Source organism: Mercurialis annua, linkage group LG6 (genome assembly GCF_937616625.2).
Source record: "Mercurialis annua linkage group LG6, ddMerAnnu1.2, whole genome shotgun sequence".
NCBI lineage: Eukaryota > Viridiplantae > Streptophyta > Magnoliopsida > Malpighiales > Euphorbiaceae > Mercurialis > Mercurialis annua.
In genome coordinates, this window is record NC_065575.1 from 26498821 (window position 1) to 26514735 (window position 15915).

Here is a 15915-nt window from a genome sequence, read left to right on the forward strand (position 1 = left end):
CTTGAGCATAACCAATGACCCGGTTAATGGTGAATTTGATCTAGATGATCTTTCGTTTGCGAGGTTACAGTTATATTTGGTGGATTAATTTTGAGAATTTCAGTTTGGTATGATTATATAAGTTAGCTGATTCGAGGTTCGAGGATCGTGGTAAATAGGTTTCGCCAACTAGGGTTGGTTGGTCGATTTTTTTTGATTGATGATATGATTATGAAATGTTTAGATATTGTTTTTATCGGCTGTTAAACCTTTTGTGTGTGCCACGTGATATTAAATTTGTGTAATATATGTGAGATGTGGTCAATGTTTAGTTACCGTAGGTAGTTGTAGGCTTTATACTTTCGAAAGATTGGAAGAGTCTTTCTGGATGGTTTGTTGTTTAACAATTGGGAACTCTGGTTATCATGAGTTAAATTGGTGTACTCTTGGAGTGTTTGTGATATCGTGAGTCTGATTCATTAAGGTTGTTCGTCTTGTGGAGAGTCATATCTAGTCGATATATTAGACTTGGTCATTCATTTGCTATAACGGGTTATTTAAATGTTTTTGATATGGGACACTTGGTGTCGAGTTGTTATATATGCATGATCTTTATCAGTTGGGATTTCAAGATATTCCTTTAGTTTCAATTGAGTTGGTCATTCAGTTGAGGAGTGCACTTAGGAGTCAGAGCTCGTTATGCAGAATTGCTATATTTTCTATCCTTATGATACATTGCAATTATTCCTTGTTTGTTTATTTCGGTTGTTATGTGCGCTCTATTTTGTTGTTTTGTGCATTTATGTTTTGTGTTAAAAATCGAGGACGATTTTGTTTTTAAGTTGGGGAAAATGTAATACCCCGTATTTTTCTCGTTATGTTTTTACTTGATTTCGGATTGGTTCTTGCATTGAGACACCTTGATTGAGCCTTGTTTTGTATCTTGTATGTTACACATATATCGTGTGGGTATTAGATATTGATTCGATTCATTTTCGGGTATTTATTGAAGTTGTTTTCCCATGTTTTCCAAAACTGCCATGTGTTAGTAAAACGTTGATATCTCACAATTGAACGGTCGGATCGGGCTCATCTTTGGATATATTGTTCCTAAGAGGATTTACTAAAATCTGGTCGGTTGGCTTGTTATTTGGAGGTTTCTAACTCTAAAACTACCTTTTAAACCGTGGGCTTTAATTGCAGCCCAAGTAAAGCCCACAGGAGTCTATAAATAGACCCCTTAAGTTGCAAACCCTAGCCCCCATTAATCTCCAAACCCTAAAAACGAATTTCTTCACTCAAAGAACTTGATTTCTTCTTTCTAACAAGTCCGGATGCGATTCATTCCGCTAAGAATATGATTTTACATCCTACTCGCAAGATCTACGCGATTTCTACGTTGTGTTCTTCGTTGGAGGCTTGTGGATTAAATTAAATTCGGTCCAGCCCCTTGAACCTTGGGTTAATACATTATTTATCTTATTGTTCATCATCCTTAGGTATTGTTTTTATATCCATTTGATTCATGAATTCATTGCTATGTGATTTTGCCTAAAAATGCATAATATAGGATTTTAATGAAGTGAATTGTTGCTATTGTCATGCCATGCTTATGCTACTGAGTTTGTATGGATAAAATGATGGTTTGTACATATATAAACTGATGTTACATGTTTTGAAAAGCGTTTGGCATGATTCATCAATGTTAGGATTTTTCTAGCAATTGTTGTATTTTAATCGATTTACTGGTTTGAATCTATGAAATTGAGATTCTATGCTTAGGTTACTGATATGTATGATATGTTTGATGGATTTGATGTTTATGAACTGATCTTGTTGGTTGTATCAACACTTTGGCATGCTCTCGATTGTTTTAGCTGAAATTGCGTAAAATGCCGAATTTGGGTTCTTTAAGAGTTGTAATTGCATAAATGTTTTGCGATGATGTACCTACTGTTCTAAGATGATATATATGATGTTTATATGATTTAGGATCAGTGGCTATATGATTTGGGTTGTCGAATGCATGATTTGGTTTGTTTAGCATGTTTAGGCAAATTCTAGCGAAAATGCGTTATCGATTGTTTAAGGGATGTTGGCATGAGTTTAGATCTGAGTTGGTTTGGTATTTTGAAATTATGTATGATATACTACTGATCTAAATGAGTTTGGGAGTTTGAATTATAAATGTTTTGGTACGTGTTGGCTTAGTTTGCAAACTAGCTAGTTTTACACTAAAATGCTTTGATTTCAGATTCGATGCTTTGTAATGACTTAAGATCTGAAGTACTTTCATATTATTGATTATGGCATGTATATGAACTGATCTAAGGTGTTTTGTTTTGGCAATTCATGTTTGGTCTAGTTTTGGGCTAAGTGCCATGAATTCTTAATTGGCTTGATGTCGTGAAAAATATATTAATTGATTGCAAATGTTTTGCTATGACATGTGTTATATAAAATGTGATTATTAAGCATGATAGGGCTGTTGTATATTGGTGTTTTTCTTATTTGGTTGTGTTTGTCCTTTGCGAACTTTTATCGAATTATAATCATGATGCTATACTTGGGTTTTAATGTTTAATTTGAATTCCCTTATTTCTCTAAATTGAAACTTTGGTATATTTAAATGATTCCGGACTTTAAACGAATTGTTTTACTTTGGTTGGATGTTTGGTTCGGGCTTGGGTCGCCCAATTCGTGAGTATAGGCTTGGCAGTTGTGATAACTCGGCTAGCTCACCACTTTGGTTTAAACTTGGTTTTATGATTTTAACTAAGTTATTGAAATGGTTTTCCGGATTATGTTTTAAAAGTGGGAACTCAATTGGACTTGACTATCACATGACTTTGGTTATGTTGAATATGTATGATTACTCTACTTCGGTTAATGCTTTGACATTTTGGCTAAATATGTGTAGTTACATATTGATGGTGTGTACTTTGGATTGGTTGATATCTGTGCTAGTCCTACGTGTTTGTCTAGTACTCTCTAGAGTTAGGGGATGATATTAATTATGTTTTATGCCTTCTTTTAGACCCGTCGACTGTTCGTACTTCAGAGGCGAACCAGAGTTAGATTGCTTGTCAGGATCACGTGGATTTAGCAAGCAGTGAGTTTATATCTCTATTTACCTCTTTATTAAGCAACTGTTATATTTTGTATATATGTATATGTATAAACAGCTTTCGAACTGTTTTCGGCATTGTGGATTTGATTTGAAACGTGCTACTCGATGGGCATCATCGGGACTGCGTGAGCACCGGTAATGATTATGGTATTGAGGTAGGTTTGAGATACGTCTCACCTTAGTGAGGGCACCGGTGGAAGATACGTCTCCTGTGCTCACTATTTATTAAGTGATAGTCGGGGATCGGTTATTGAGATACGTCTCACCGACACGACAATGGATTTAGAATTGTGGATTAGGGTTTCATTGATAATCCATAATGAAAATGTTTTATTAAACATTTTAAAGGTTTTTAACTTAATAAATGTAAATGGTTATATAAACTCTACTCAGTAAATCTGACCCCGTTGTTTTCCCAAATTTTCCAGGTTTGTGATTTGAGCATTTGTCGATCTCCGTTTCTTCATTCCCGGAGGTTCTTTATTTATTTTCAGATTAAAAGAGTCGAACTGTTTTAAACTCTTAGACCGCAGTAGTAGTATTGGATTATTTATGTTTTAGTCTTATACTTAATGTTTTAGACTATTGTTTGTTGATATAGTTCAACTATGAATTATCGCTTTAGCATGATTACAGTGTTTATGGAATTATATATATTGCCATGCTGTTAGACATTATTTGCAATAAGCGTATTTCAAATATATGTTGTTATACTGTACTGCTAGATTAGGCTGAAGTCTCGGTTGCCCCCGAGCATGTGATTTTCTGCAGGTTTAATTGTTTTAAATGTTATAAATTGGTTATCCGCAAGGCTAGCTACGGGTTTTGGTACAACCATACCCATACCCTAGCGCCGGTCACGATTCATGAAAATGGGTCGTGACAGTTATAGAGACTTGAGATGAGACACACAAATCTACCGTCACTTTTCACGCATACTTTGCGTAATATAACCTCACCATGCTCAGGTAATCGAAATGACGCGTTAAAGAGACTTGAGATGCGACATACTAATCTAGCGTCACTTTTCACGCACATTTTGCGTAATATAACCTAACTATGCTTAGGTAATCGGAATGACGCGTTAATGGGACTTGAGACGCGACATATTAATCTAGCGTCACTTTTCACGCACACTTTGCGTAATATATAACACATGCTTGGATAATCGGAACGACGCTTTAAAGAGACTTGTGACGCGACATAAGCATGGTAATCGAAACGACGCTTTAATGAGACTCGAGATGCAACATACTAATCTATTGTCACTTTTCACGCACACTCTGCGTAATATAACCTAACCATGCTGAGGTAATCGGAACGAGGCGTAAGAGAGACTTGTGACGCGACATACTAATCTAGCGTCACTTTTCAAGCACACCTTGCATAGTATAACCTAACCATGCTTAGGTAATCGGAACGACCCGTTAGAGAGACTTGTGACGCAACATAAGCATGGTAATTGAAACGACGCGTTAAAGCCACTTGAGACACGACATACTAATCTACCATCACTTTTCACGCACACTTTGTATAATATAACCTAACCATGCATAGGTAATCAGAACGACGCGTTAAAAGACTTCATACGCAAACATACTAATCAATTGTTACTTAACACACACTTTGCGTAATATAAACTAACCTTGGTTAGGTAATCGGAAAGACGCATTAAAGAGACTTGAGACACGTTATACAAATCTAGCATCACTTTTTAGGTACTCTTTGCGTAGTATATCTTAACCATGCTTAGGTAATTGGAACGACGCGTCAAAAAGACATGGGTTGCGACAGAATAATCTATTGTAACTTTTCACGTACACCTTGCGTAATATAAACTAACTATGCTTAGGTAATTGGAACGACGCGTTAGAGAGACTTGTGACGCGACATAAGAATAGTAATCGCAACGACGCCTTACAGAGAATTGAGACGTGACATAGTAATATAGCGTCACTTTTAACGCACACTTTGCGTAATATAACCTAACCATACTTAGGTAATCGGAACAGCATGTTAGTGAAACTTGTGACACGACATACTAATATAGCGTCACTTTTCACGCACACTTTGCGTAATATAACCTAACAATGCATAGGTAATCGGAACGACGCGTTAAAGAGACTTGTGACGCGACATAGTAATCTAGCTTCACTTTTAACGCACACTTTCCATAATATAATCTAACCATGCATAGGTAATCGGAACGACTTGTTAGAGAGACTCGTGACGCGAAATAAGCATGGTAATCAAAACGACGCGTCAAAGAAACTTGTGACACGACATAGTAATCTAGTGTACACGTTGTGTAATATAACCTAACCATGCTTATGTAATCGGAACGACGCATTAGAGAGACTTGTGACGCGACATAAGCATGGTGACCCGACATACTAATCAACCGTCACTTTTCACGCACACTTTGCGTAATATAACCTAACCATGCTTAGGTAATCGAACGACGCGTTTAAAAGACTTCAGACACGACTTACTAATCTATTGTGACTTTTGACACACTTTGTGTAATATGACCTAACCATGCTTAGGTAATCGGAACGACGCGTTAAAGAAACTTAAGATACGTCATACAAATCTAGCATCACTTTTTACGCACTCTTTAAGTGTAATATAACCTAACTATGCTTAGGTAATTGGAACGACGCGTAAAAGAGGCTTGCGACGCGACGTACTAATCCAGCGTCACTTTACACGCACACTTTGCGTAAGATAACCTATCCATACTTACTTAATCGGAACAACACATTGATGAGACTTGAGACGCGACATACTAATCTAGAGTCACTTTTCACGCACATTTTCGTGTAATATAACCTATCCATACCTAGTTAATCGGAACTACACGTTGATGAGTTTTGAGACGCGACATACTAATCTAGCGTCACTTTTCACGCACACTTTGCACAATATAACCTAACCATGCTTAGGTAATCGGAACAACTTGTTAGAGAGACTGGTGACGCGACATAAGCATGGTAATTGAAATGACGCGTCAAAGAGACTTGAGACACGACATACTAATCTCGCTTCACTTTTCACGCGCATTTTGCGAAATATAGCCTAACCATGCATTTGTAATCGAAACGACGCGTTAAAGAGACTTGAGACGCGACAAACTAATCTAGCATCACTTTTCACGCACACTTTGCGTAATAAAACCTAACCATGCTTAGTTAATCGGAACAACGCGTTAGAGAGACTTGAGATGCAACATACTAATCTAACGTCACTTTTCACGCACACATTGTGTAATATAACCTAACCATGGTTAGGTGTTCGGAACGACGCGTTTAAGAGACTTGTGACGCGACATAAGCATAGTAATCAAAACGACGCGTTAAAGAGACTTGAGACGCGACATAGTAATCTACTGCCACTTTTTACGCACACTTTGTGTAATATAACCTAATGATGCATACGTAATCGGATCGACGAGTTAAAGATATTTGAGACGCGACATACTAATCTATCGTCACTTCTTACGAACGCTTTGCGTAACGTAACCTAACCGTGCTTATGTAATTGGAACGACGCGTTAATGAGACTTGAGACGCGTCGTACTAATCTAGCGTCACTTTTCACGCACACTTTGCGTAATATAACCTAACAATGCTTAGATAAATGGAACGACGCGTTAGAGAGACTTGTGACGCGACATAAGCATGTAATCGAAACGACACGTTAAAGAGAGTTGAGATGCGACATACTAATCTAGCGTCACTTTTCACGCACACTTTGCATCATATAACCTAACCATGCTTATATAATCAAAACAACGAGTTAAAGAGACTTGAGACATAACAAACTAATCTACCATCACTTTTCACGGACACTTTGCGTAATATAACCTAACCTTGATTAGGTAATCGGAACGACGCGTTAGAGAGACTTGTGACGCGACATAAGCATGGTACTCGAAACGACGCGTTACAGAGACTTGAGACGCGACATACTAATCTAGGGTCACGTTTCACGCACACTTTGCGCAATATAACCTAACCACGGTTAGGTAATCCGAACGACGCGTTAAAGAAACTGGTGATGCAACATAGTAATCTAGCGTCACTTTTAACGCATACTTTGCGTAATATAACCAAACCTTGCTTAGGTAATCGGGACGACGGGTTAGAGAGACTTGTGACGCGACATAAGCATGGTATTCGAAACAACGGGTTAAAGACACTTAAGACGCGACATACTAATCTAGCGTCATTTTGCACGCACACTTTGCGTAATATAACCAAACCATGCTTAGGTAATTGGAACGACGCAATAGAGAGACTTATGACGCGACATAAGCATTGTAATCGAAACGACGCGTTAAATAGACTTGAGACGCAACATACTAATCTAGCGTCACTTTTCACGCACACTTTGCATAATATAACCTAAACATGCTTAGGTAATCGGAACGACGAGTTAGAGAGACTTATGACACGATATACTAATCTAGCGTCACTTTTCACACACACTTTGCGTACTACAATCTAACCATGCTTAGGCAATCAGAACGACGCGTTGCAGAGACTTGTGACCTGACATACTAATATAGCATCACTTTTCATGCACACTCTGCGTAATATAACCTAAACATGCTTAGATAATCGGAACGACGTATTAAAAAGACTTGTGATGCGACATAGTAATCTAGCGTCACTTTTAACACACACTTTCCGTAATATAACCTAACCATGCTTAGGTAATTGGAACGACGCGTTAGAGAGATTTGTGACGCGCATAAGCATGGTAATCAAAACGACGCATTAAAGAGACTTGAGATGCGACATATTAATCTAGCGTCATTTTTCACGCACATTTTGCATAATATAACCTAACCATGCTTAGGTAAACGGAACGACGTGTTAAAGAGACTGGTGACGCGACATACTAATCTAGCTTCACTTTTCACGCACACTTTGCGTAATATAACCTAACAATGCTTAGGTAATCCGAACGATTCGTTAAAGAGACTAGAGACGCAACATACTAATCTATTGTTACATTGCACACACACTTTGCGTAATATAACCTAACCATGCTTAGGTAATCGGAACGACGCGTTTGAGAGACTTGTGATGCGACATACGCATGGTAATCGAAAGCGATGCATTAAAGAGACTTGAGACGCGACATACAATTCGAGCGAAACTTTTCACGCACACTTTACGTAATGTAACCTAACCATGCTTAGGTAATCGAAACGACGTGTTAAAGAGACTGGTGATGCAACATACTAATCTAGTTTCACTTTTCACGGACACTGCGCGTAAAATAACCTAACCATGCTTAGGTAATCCGAACGACGCGTTAAAGAAACTTGAGACGCGACATATACTTTGCATGCACACTTTGCGTAATATAACCTAACCATGCCTAGGTAATCGGAACAACGCGTTTAAGAGACTTGTGACGCGACATAAGCATGGTAATAAAAAACGATGCATTAAAGAGACTTGAGACGTGACATACAAATCGAGAGTCACTTTTCACACACACTTTGCGTAATATAACCTAACCATGCTTAGGTAATCAGATCGACGCGTTAAAGAGACTTGTGACGGGACATACTAATCTAGAGTCACTTTTAACGCACACTTTGCGTAATATAACCGAACCATTCTTAGGTAATCGGAACAACGCGTGCGAGAGAATTGTGATCCGACATAAGCATGGTAATCGAAACGACGCGTTAAAGAGACTTTAGACGCGACATACTAATCGAGCGTCACTCTTCACGCACACATTGCATAATATAGCCTAACCATGCTTAGGTAATTGGAACGATGCGATAGAGAGACTTGTGACGCGACATATACATGGTAATCGAAATGACGCATTATAGAGACTTGAGACGCGACATACTAATCTAACGTCACTTTTCAAGCACACTTTGCGTAATATAACCTAACCATACTTAGGTAATCGGAACGACGCGTAAAAGAGACTTGTGATGTGACATAGTAATCTAGCGTCACTTTTATCGTATTTTTTCCTTAATATAACCTAACCATGCTTAGGTAATCGGAACGACGCGTTAGAGAGACTTGAGACGCGACATACTAATTTAGCGTTACTTTTTACGCACACTTTACATTATATAACATAGCCATGCTTAGATAATCAGAACGACGCGATAAAGAGACTTGTGACGCTATCAAAATGACGCGTTATAGAGACTTGAGATGCGACATACTAATCTAGCGTCACTTGTCAAGCACACTTTGCGTAATATAACCTAACCATGGTAATCGAAACGACGCGAAAATAGACTTGTGATGCGACATAGTAATCTAGCGTCACTTTTAACGCACACTTTCCGTAATATAACCTACCATGCTTAGGTAATCGGAATGACACGTTAGAGAGACTTGTGACGCGACATAAGCATGGTAATCGAAACGAAGTTTTAAAAAGACTTGAGATGCGACATTATAATCTAGCATCACTTTTCACGCACACTTCGCGTAATATAACCTTACCATGCTTATGTAATCGGAACGACGCGTTAAGGAGACTTGTGACACGACATACTAATCTAGCGTCACTTTTCACGCACACTTTGCGTATTATAACCTAACCATGCTTAGGTAATCGGAACGACGCGTTAAAAAGACTTGTGACCCGACATACTAATTTAGAGTCAGTTTTCATGCACACTTTGCGTATTATAACCTAACCATGCTTCGGTAATCGAAACGATGCGTTTGAGAGACTTGTGACGCGTCGAAACGACGCGTTATAGAGACTTGAGACGTGTCCTACTAATCTATCGTCACTTTGCACGCACACTTTGCGTAATATAACCTAGCCATGCTTAGATAATTGGAATGATGCGATAAAGAGAGTTGTGACATGACATACTAATCTAGCGTCACTTTTCACGCACATTTTGCGCAATATAGCCTAACCATGCTTACGTAATCAGAACGACGCGTTACAAAGACTTGAGACGCGACATACTAATCTAGCGTCACTTTTCACGCACACTTTGCGTAATATAACCTATCCATGCTTAGGTAATCGTAACGACGCGTTAAAGATACTTGAGGCACGACATACTAATCAATTGTCACTTTGCGTAATATAACCTAATCTAGCATGGATGCGACATACTAATCTAGCGTCACGTTACAAAGACAAGTTAGAGAGACATGAGATGAGATGAGATGCGACATACTAATCAGAACGACAAGTTAGAGAGACATGAGATGCGACATACTAATCTAGCGTCACTTTTCACACATACTTTGCATAATATAACCTAACCATGCTTAGGTAATCGAAACGACACGTTACAAAGACTTGAGATGCGACATACTAATCTATTCCCACTTTTCACGCACACTTTGCATAATATAACCTAAACATGCTTAGGTAATCGGAACGACGAGTTAGAGAGACTTATGACACGATATACTAATCTAGCGTCACTTTTCACACACACTTTGCGTACTACAATCTAACCATGCTTAGGCAATCAGAACGACGCGTTGCAGAGACTTGTGACCTGACATACTAATATAGCATCACTTTTCATGCACACTCTGCGTAATATAACCTAAACATGCTTAGATAATCGGAACGACGTATTAAAAAGACTTGTGATGCGACATAGTAATCTAGCGTCACTTTTAACGCACACTTTCCGTAATATAACCTAACCATGCTTAGGTAATTGGAACGACGCGTTAGAGAGATTTGTGACGCGCATAAGCATGGTAATCAAAACGACGCATTAAAGAGACTTGAGATGCGACATATTAATCTAGCGTCATTTTTCACGCACATTTTGCGTAATATAACCTAACCATGCTTAGGTAAACGGAACGACGTGTTAAAGAGACTGGTGACGCGACATACTAATCTAGCTTCACTTTTCACGCACACTTTGCGTAATATAACCTAACAATGCTTAGGTAATCCGAACGATTCGTTAAAGAGACTAGAGACGCAACATACTAATCTATTGTTACATTGCACGCACACTTTGCGTAATATAACCTAACCATGCTTAGGTAATCGGAACGACGCGTTTGAGAGACTTGTGATGCGACATACGCATGGTAATCGAAAACGATGCATTAAAGAGACTTGAGACGCGACATACAATTCGAGCGAAACTTTTCACGCACACTTTACGTAATGTAACCTAACCATGCTTAGGTAATCGAAACGACGTGTTAAAGAGACTGGTGATGCAACATACTAATCTAGTTTCACTTTTCACGGACACTGCGCGTAAAATAACCTAACCATGCTTAGGTAATCCGAACGACGCGTTAAAGAAACTTGAGACGCGACATATACTTTGCATGCAAACTTTGCGTAATATAACCTAACCATGCCTAGGTAATCGGAACAACGCGTTTAAGAGACTTGTGACGCGACATAAGCATGGTAATAAAAAACGATGCATTAAAGAGACTTGAGACGTGACATACAAATCGAGAGTCACTTTTCACACACACACTTTGCGTAATATAACCTAACCATGCTTAGGTAATCAGATCGACGCGTTAAAGAGACTTGTGACGGGACATACTAATCTAGAGTCACTTTTAACGCACACTTTGCGTAATATAACCGAACCATTCTTAGGTAATCGGAACAACGCGTGCGAGAGAATTGTGATCCGACATAAGCATGGTAATCGAAACGACGCGTTAAAGAGACTTTAGACGCGACATACTAATCGAGCGTCACTCTTCACGCACACATTGCATAATATAGCCTAACCATGCTTAGGTAATTGGAACGATGCGATAGAGAGACTTGTGACGCGACATATACATGGTAATCGAAATGACGCATTATAGAGACTTGAGACGCGACATACTAATCTAACGTCACTTTTCAAGCACACTTTGCGTAATATAACCTAACCATACTTAGGTAATCGGAACGACGCGTAAAAGAGACTTGTGATGTGACATAGTAATCTAGCGTCACTTTTATCGCATTTTTTCCTTAATATAACCTAACCATGCTTAGGTAATCGGAACGACGCGTTAGAGAGACTTGAGACGCGACATACTAATCTAGCGTTACTTTTTACGCACACTTTACATAATATAACATAGCCATGCTTAGATAATCAGAACGACGCGATAAAGAGACTTGTGACGCTATCAAAATGACGCGTTATAGAGACTTGAGATGCGACATACTAATCTAGCGTCACTTGTCAAGCACACTTTGCGTAATATAACCTAACCATGGTAATCGAAACGACGCGAAAATAGACTTGTGATGCGACATACTAATCTAGCGTCACTTTTAACGCACACTTTCCGTAATATAACCTACCATGCTTAGGTAATCGGAATGACACGTTAGAGAGACTTGTGACGCGACATAAGCATGGTAATCGAAACGAAGTATTAAAAAGACTTGAGATGCGACATTATAATCTAGCATCACTTTTCACGCACACTTCGCGTAATATAACCTTACCATGCTTATGTAATCGGAACGACGCGTTAAGGAGACTTGTGACACGACATACTAATCTAGCGTCACTTTTCACGCACACTTTGCGTATTATAACCTAACCATGCTTAGGTAATCGGAACGACGCGTTAAAAAGACTTGTGACCCGCATACTAATTTAGAGTCAGTTTTCATGCACACTTTGCGTATTATAACCTAACCATGCTTCGGTAATCGAAACGATGCGTTTGAGAGACTTGTGACGCGTCGAAACGACGCGTTATAGAGACTTGAGACGTGTCCTACTAATCTATCGTCACTTTGCACGCACACTTTGCGTAATATAACCTAACCATACTTAGATAATTGGAACGATGCGATAAAGAGAGTTGTGACATGACATACTAATCTAGCGTCACTTTTCACGCACATTTTGCGCAATATAGCCTAACCATGCTTACGTAATCAGAACGACGCGTTACAAAGACTTGAGACGCGACATACTAATCTAGCGTCACTTTTCACGCACACTTTGCGTAATATAACCTATCCATGCTTAGGTAATCGTAACGACGCGTTAAAGATACTTGAGGCACGACATACTAATCAATTGTCACTTTGCGTAATATAACCTAATCTAGCATGGATGCGACATACTAATCTAGCGTCACGTTACAAAGACAAGTTAGAGAGACATGAGATGAGATGAGATGCGACATACTAATCAGAACGACAAGTTAGAGAGACATGAGATGCGACATACTAATCTAGCGTCACTTTTCACACATACTTTGCATAATATAACCTAACCATGCTTAGGTAATCGAAACGACACGTTACAAAGACTTGAGATGCGACATACTAATCTATTCCCACTTTTCACGCACACTTTGCATAATATAACCTAAACATGCTTAGGTAATCGGAACGACGAGTTAGAGAGACTTATGACACGATATACTAATCTAGCGTCACTTTTCACACACACTTTGCGTACTACAATCTAACCATGCTTAGACAATCAGAACGACGCGTTGCAGAGACTTGTGACCTGACATACTAATATAGCATCACTTTTCATGCACACTCTGCGTAATATAACCTAAACATGCTTAGATAATCGGAACGACGTATTAAAAAGACTTGTGATGCGACATAGTAATCTAGCGTCACTTTTAACGCACACTTTCCGTAATATAACCTAACCATGCTTAGGTAATTGGAACGACGCGTTAGAGAGATTTGTGACGCGCATAAGCATGGTAATCAAAACGACGCATTAAAGAGACTTGAGATGCGACATATTAATCTAGCGTCATTTTTCACGCACATTTTGCGTAATATAACCTAACCATGCTTAGGTAAACGGAACGACGTGTTAAAGAGACTGGTGACGCGACATACTAATCTAGCTTCACTTTTCACGCACACTTTGCATAATATAACCTAACAATGCTTAGGTAATCCGAACGATTCGTTAAAGAGACTAGAGACGCAACATACTAATCTATTGTTACATTGCACGCACACTTTGCGTAATATAACCTAACCATGCTTAGGTAATCGGAACGACGCGTTTGAGAGACTTGTGATGCGACATACGCATGGTAATCGAAAACGATGCATTAAAGAGACTTGAGACGCGACATACAATTCGAGCGAAACTTTTCACGCACACTTTACGTAATGTAACCTAACCATGCTTAGGTAATCGAAACGACGTGTTAAAGAGACTGGTGATGCAACATACTAATCTAGTTTCACTTTTCACGGACACTGCGCGTAAAATAACCTAACCATGCTTAGGTAATCCGAACGACGCGTTAAAGAAACTTGAGACGCGACATATACTTTGCATGCAAACTTTGCGTAATATAACCTAACCATGCCTAGGTAATCGGAACAACGCGTTTAAGAGACTTGTGACGCGACATAAGCATGGTAATAAAAAACGATGCATTAAAGAGACTTGAGACGTGACATACAAATCGAGAGTCACTTTTCACACACACACTTTGCGTAATATAACCTAACCATGCTTAGGTAATCAGATCGACGCGTTAAAGAGACTTGTGACGGGACATACTAATCTAGAGTCACTTTTAACGCACACTTTGCGTAATATAACCGAACCATTCTTAGGTAATCGGAACAACGCGTGCGAGAGAATTGTGATCCGACATAAGCATGGTAATCGAAACGACGCGTTAAAGAGACTTTAGACGCGACATACTAATCGAGCGTCACTCTTCACGCACACATTGCATAATATAGCCTAACCATGCTTAGGTAATTGGAACGATGCGATAGAGAGACTTGTGACGCGACATATACATGGTAATCGAAATGACGCATTATAGAGACTTGAGACGCGACATACTAATCTAACGTCACTTTTCAAGCACACTTTGCGTAATATAACCTAACCATGCTTAGGTAATCGGAACGACGCGTAAAAGAGACTTGAGATGTGACATAGTAATCTAGCGTCACTTTTATCGCATTTTTTCCTTAATATAACCTAACCATGCTTAGGTAATCGGAACGACGCGTTAGAGAGACTTGAGACGCGACATACTAATCTAGCGTTACTTTTTACGCACACTTTACATAATATAACATAGCCATGCTTAGATAATCAGAACGACGCGATAAAGAGACTTGTGACGCTATCAAAATGACGCGTTATAGAGACTTGAGATGCGACATACTAATCTAGCGTCACTTGTCAAGCACACTTTGCGTAATATAACCTAACCATGGTAATCGAAACGACGCGAAAATAGACTTGTGATGCGACATAGTAATCTAGCGTCACTTTTAACGCACACTTTCCGTAATATAACCTACCATGCTTAGGTAATCGGAATGACACGTTAGAGAGACTTGTGACGCGACATAAGCATGGTAATCGAAACGAAGTATTAAAAAGACTTGAGATGCGACATTATAATCTAGCATCACTTTTCACGCACACTTCGCGTAATATAACCTTACCATGCTTATGTAATCGGAACGACGCGTTAAGGAGACTTGTGACACGACATACTAATCTAGCGTCACTTTTCACGCACACTTTGCGTATTATAACCTAACCATGCTTAGGTAATCGGAACGACGCGTTAAAAAGACTTGTGACCCGCATACTAATTTAGAGTCAGTTTTCATGCACACTTTGCGTATTATAACCTAACCATGCTTCGGTAATCGAAACGATGCGTTTGAGAGACTTGTGACGCGTCGAAACGACGCGTTATAGAGACTTGAGACGTGTCCTACTAATCTATCGTCACTTTGCACGCACACTTTGCGTAATATAACCTAACCATACTTAGATAATTGGAACGATGCGATAAAGA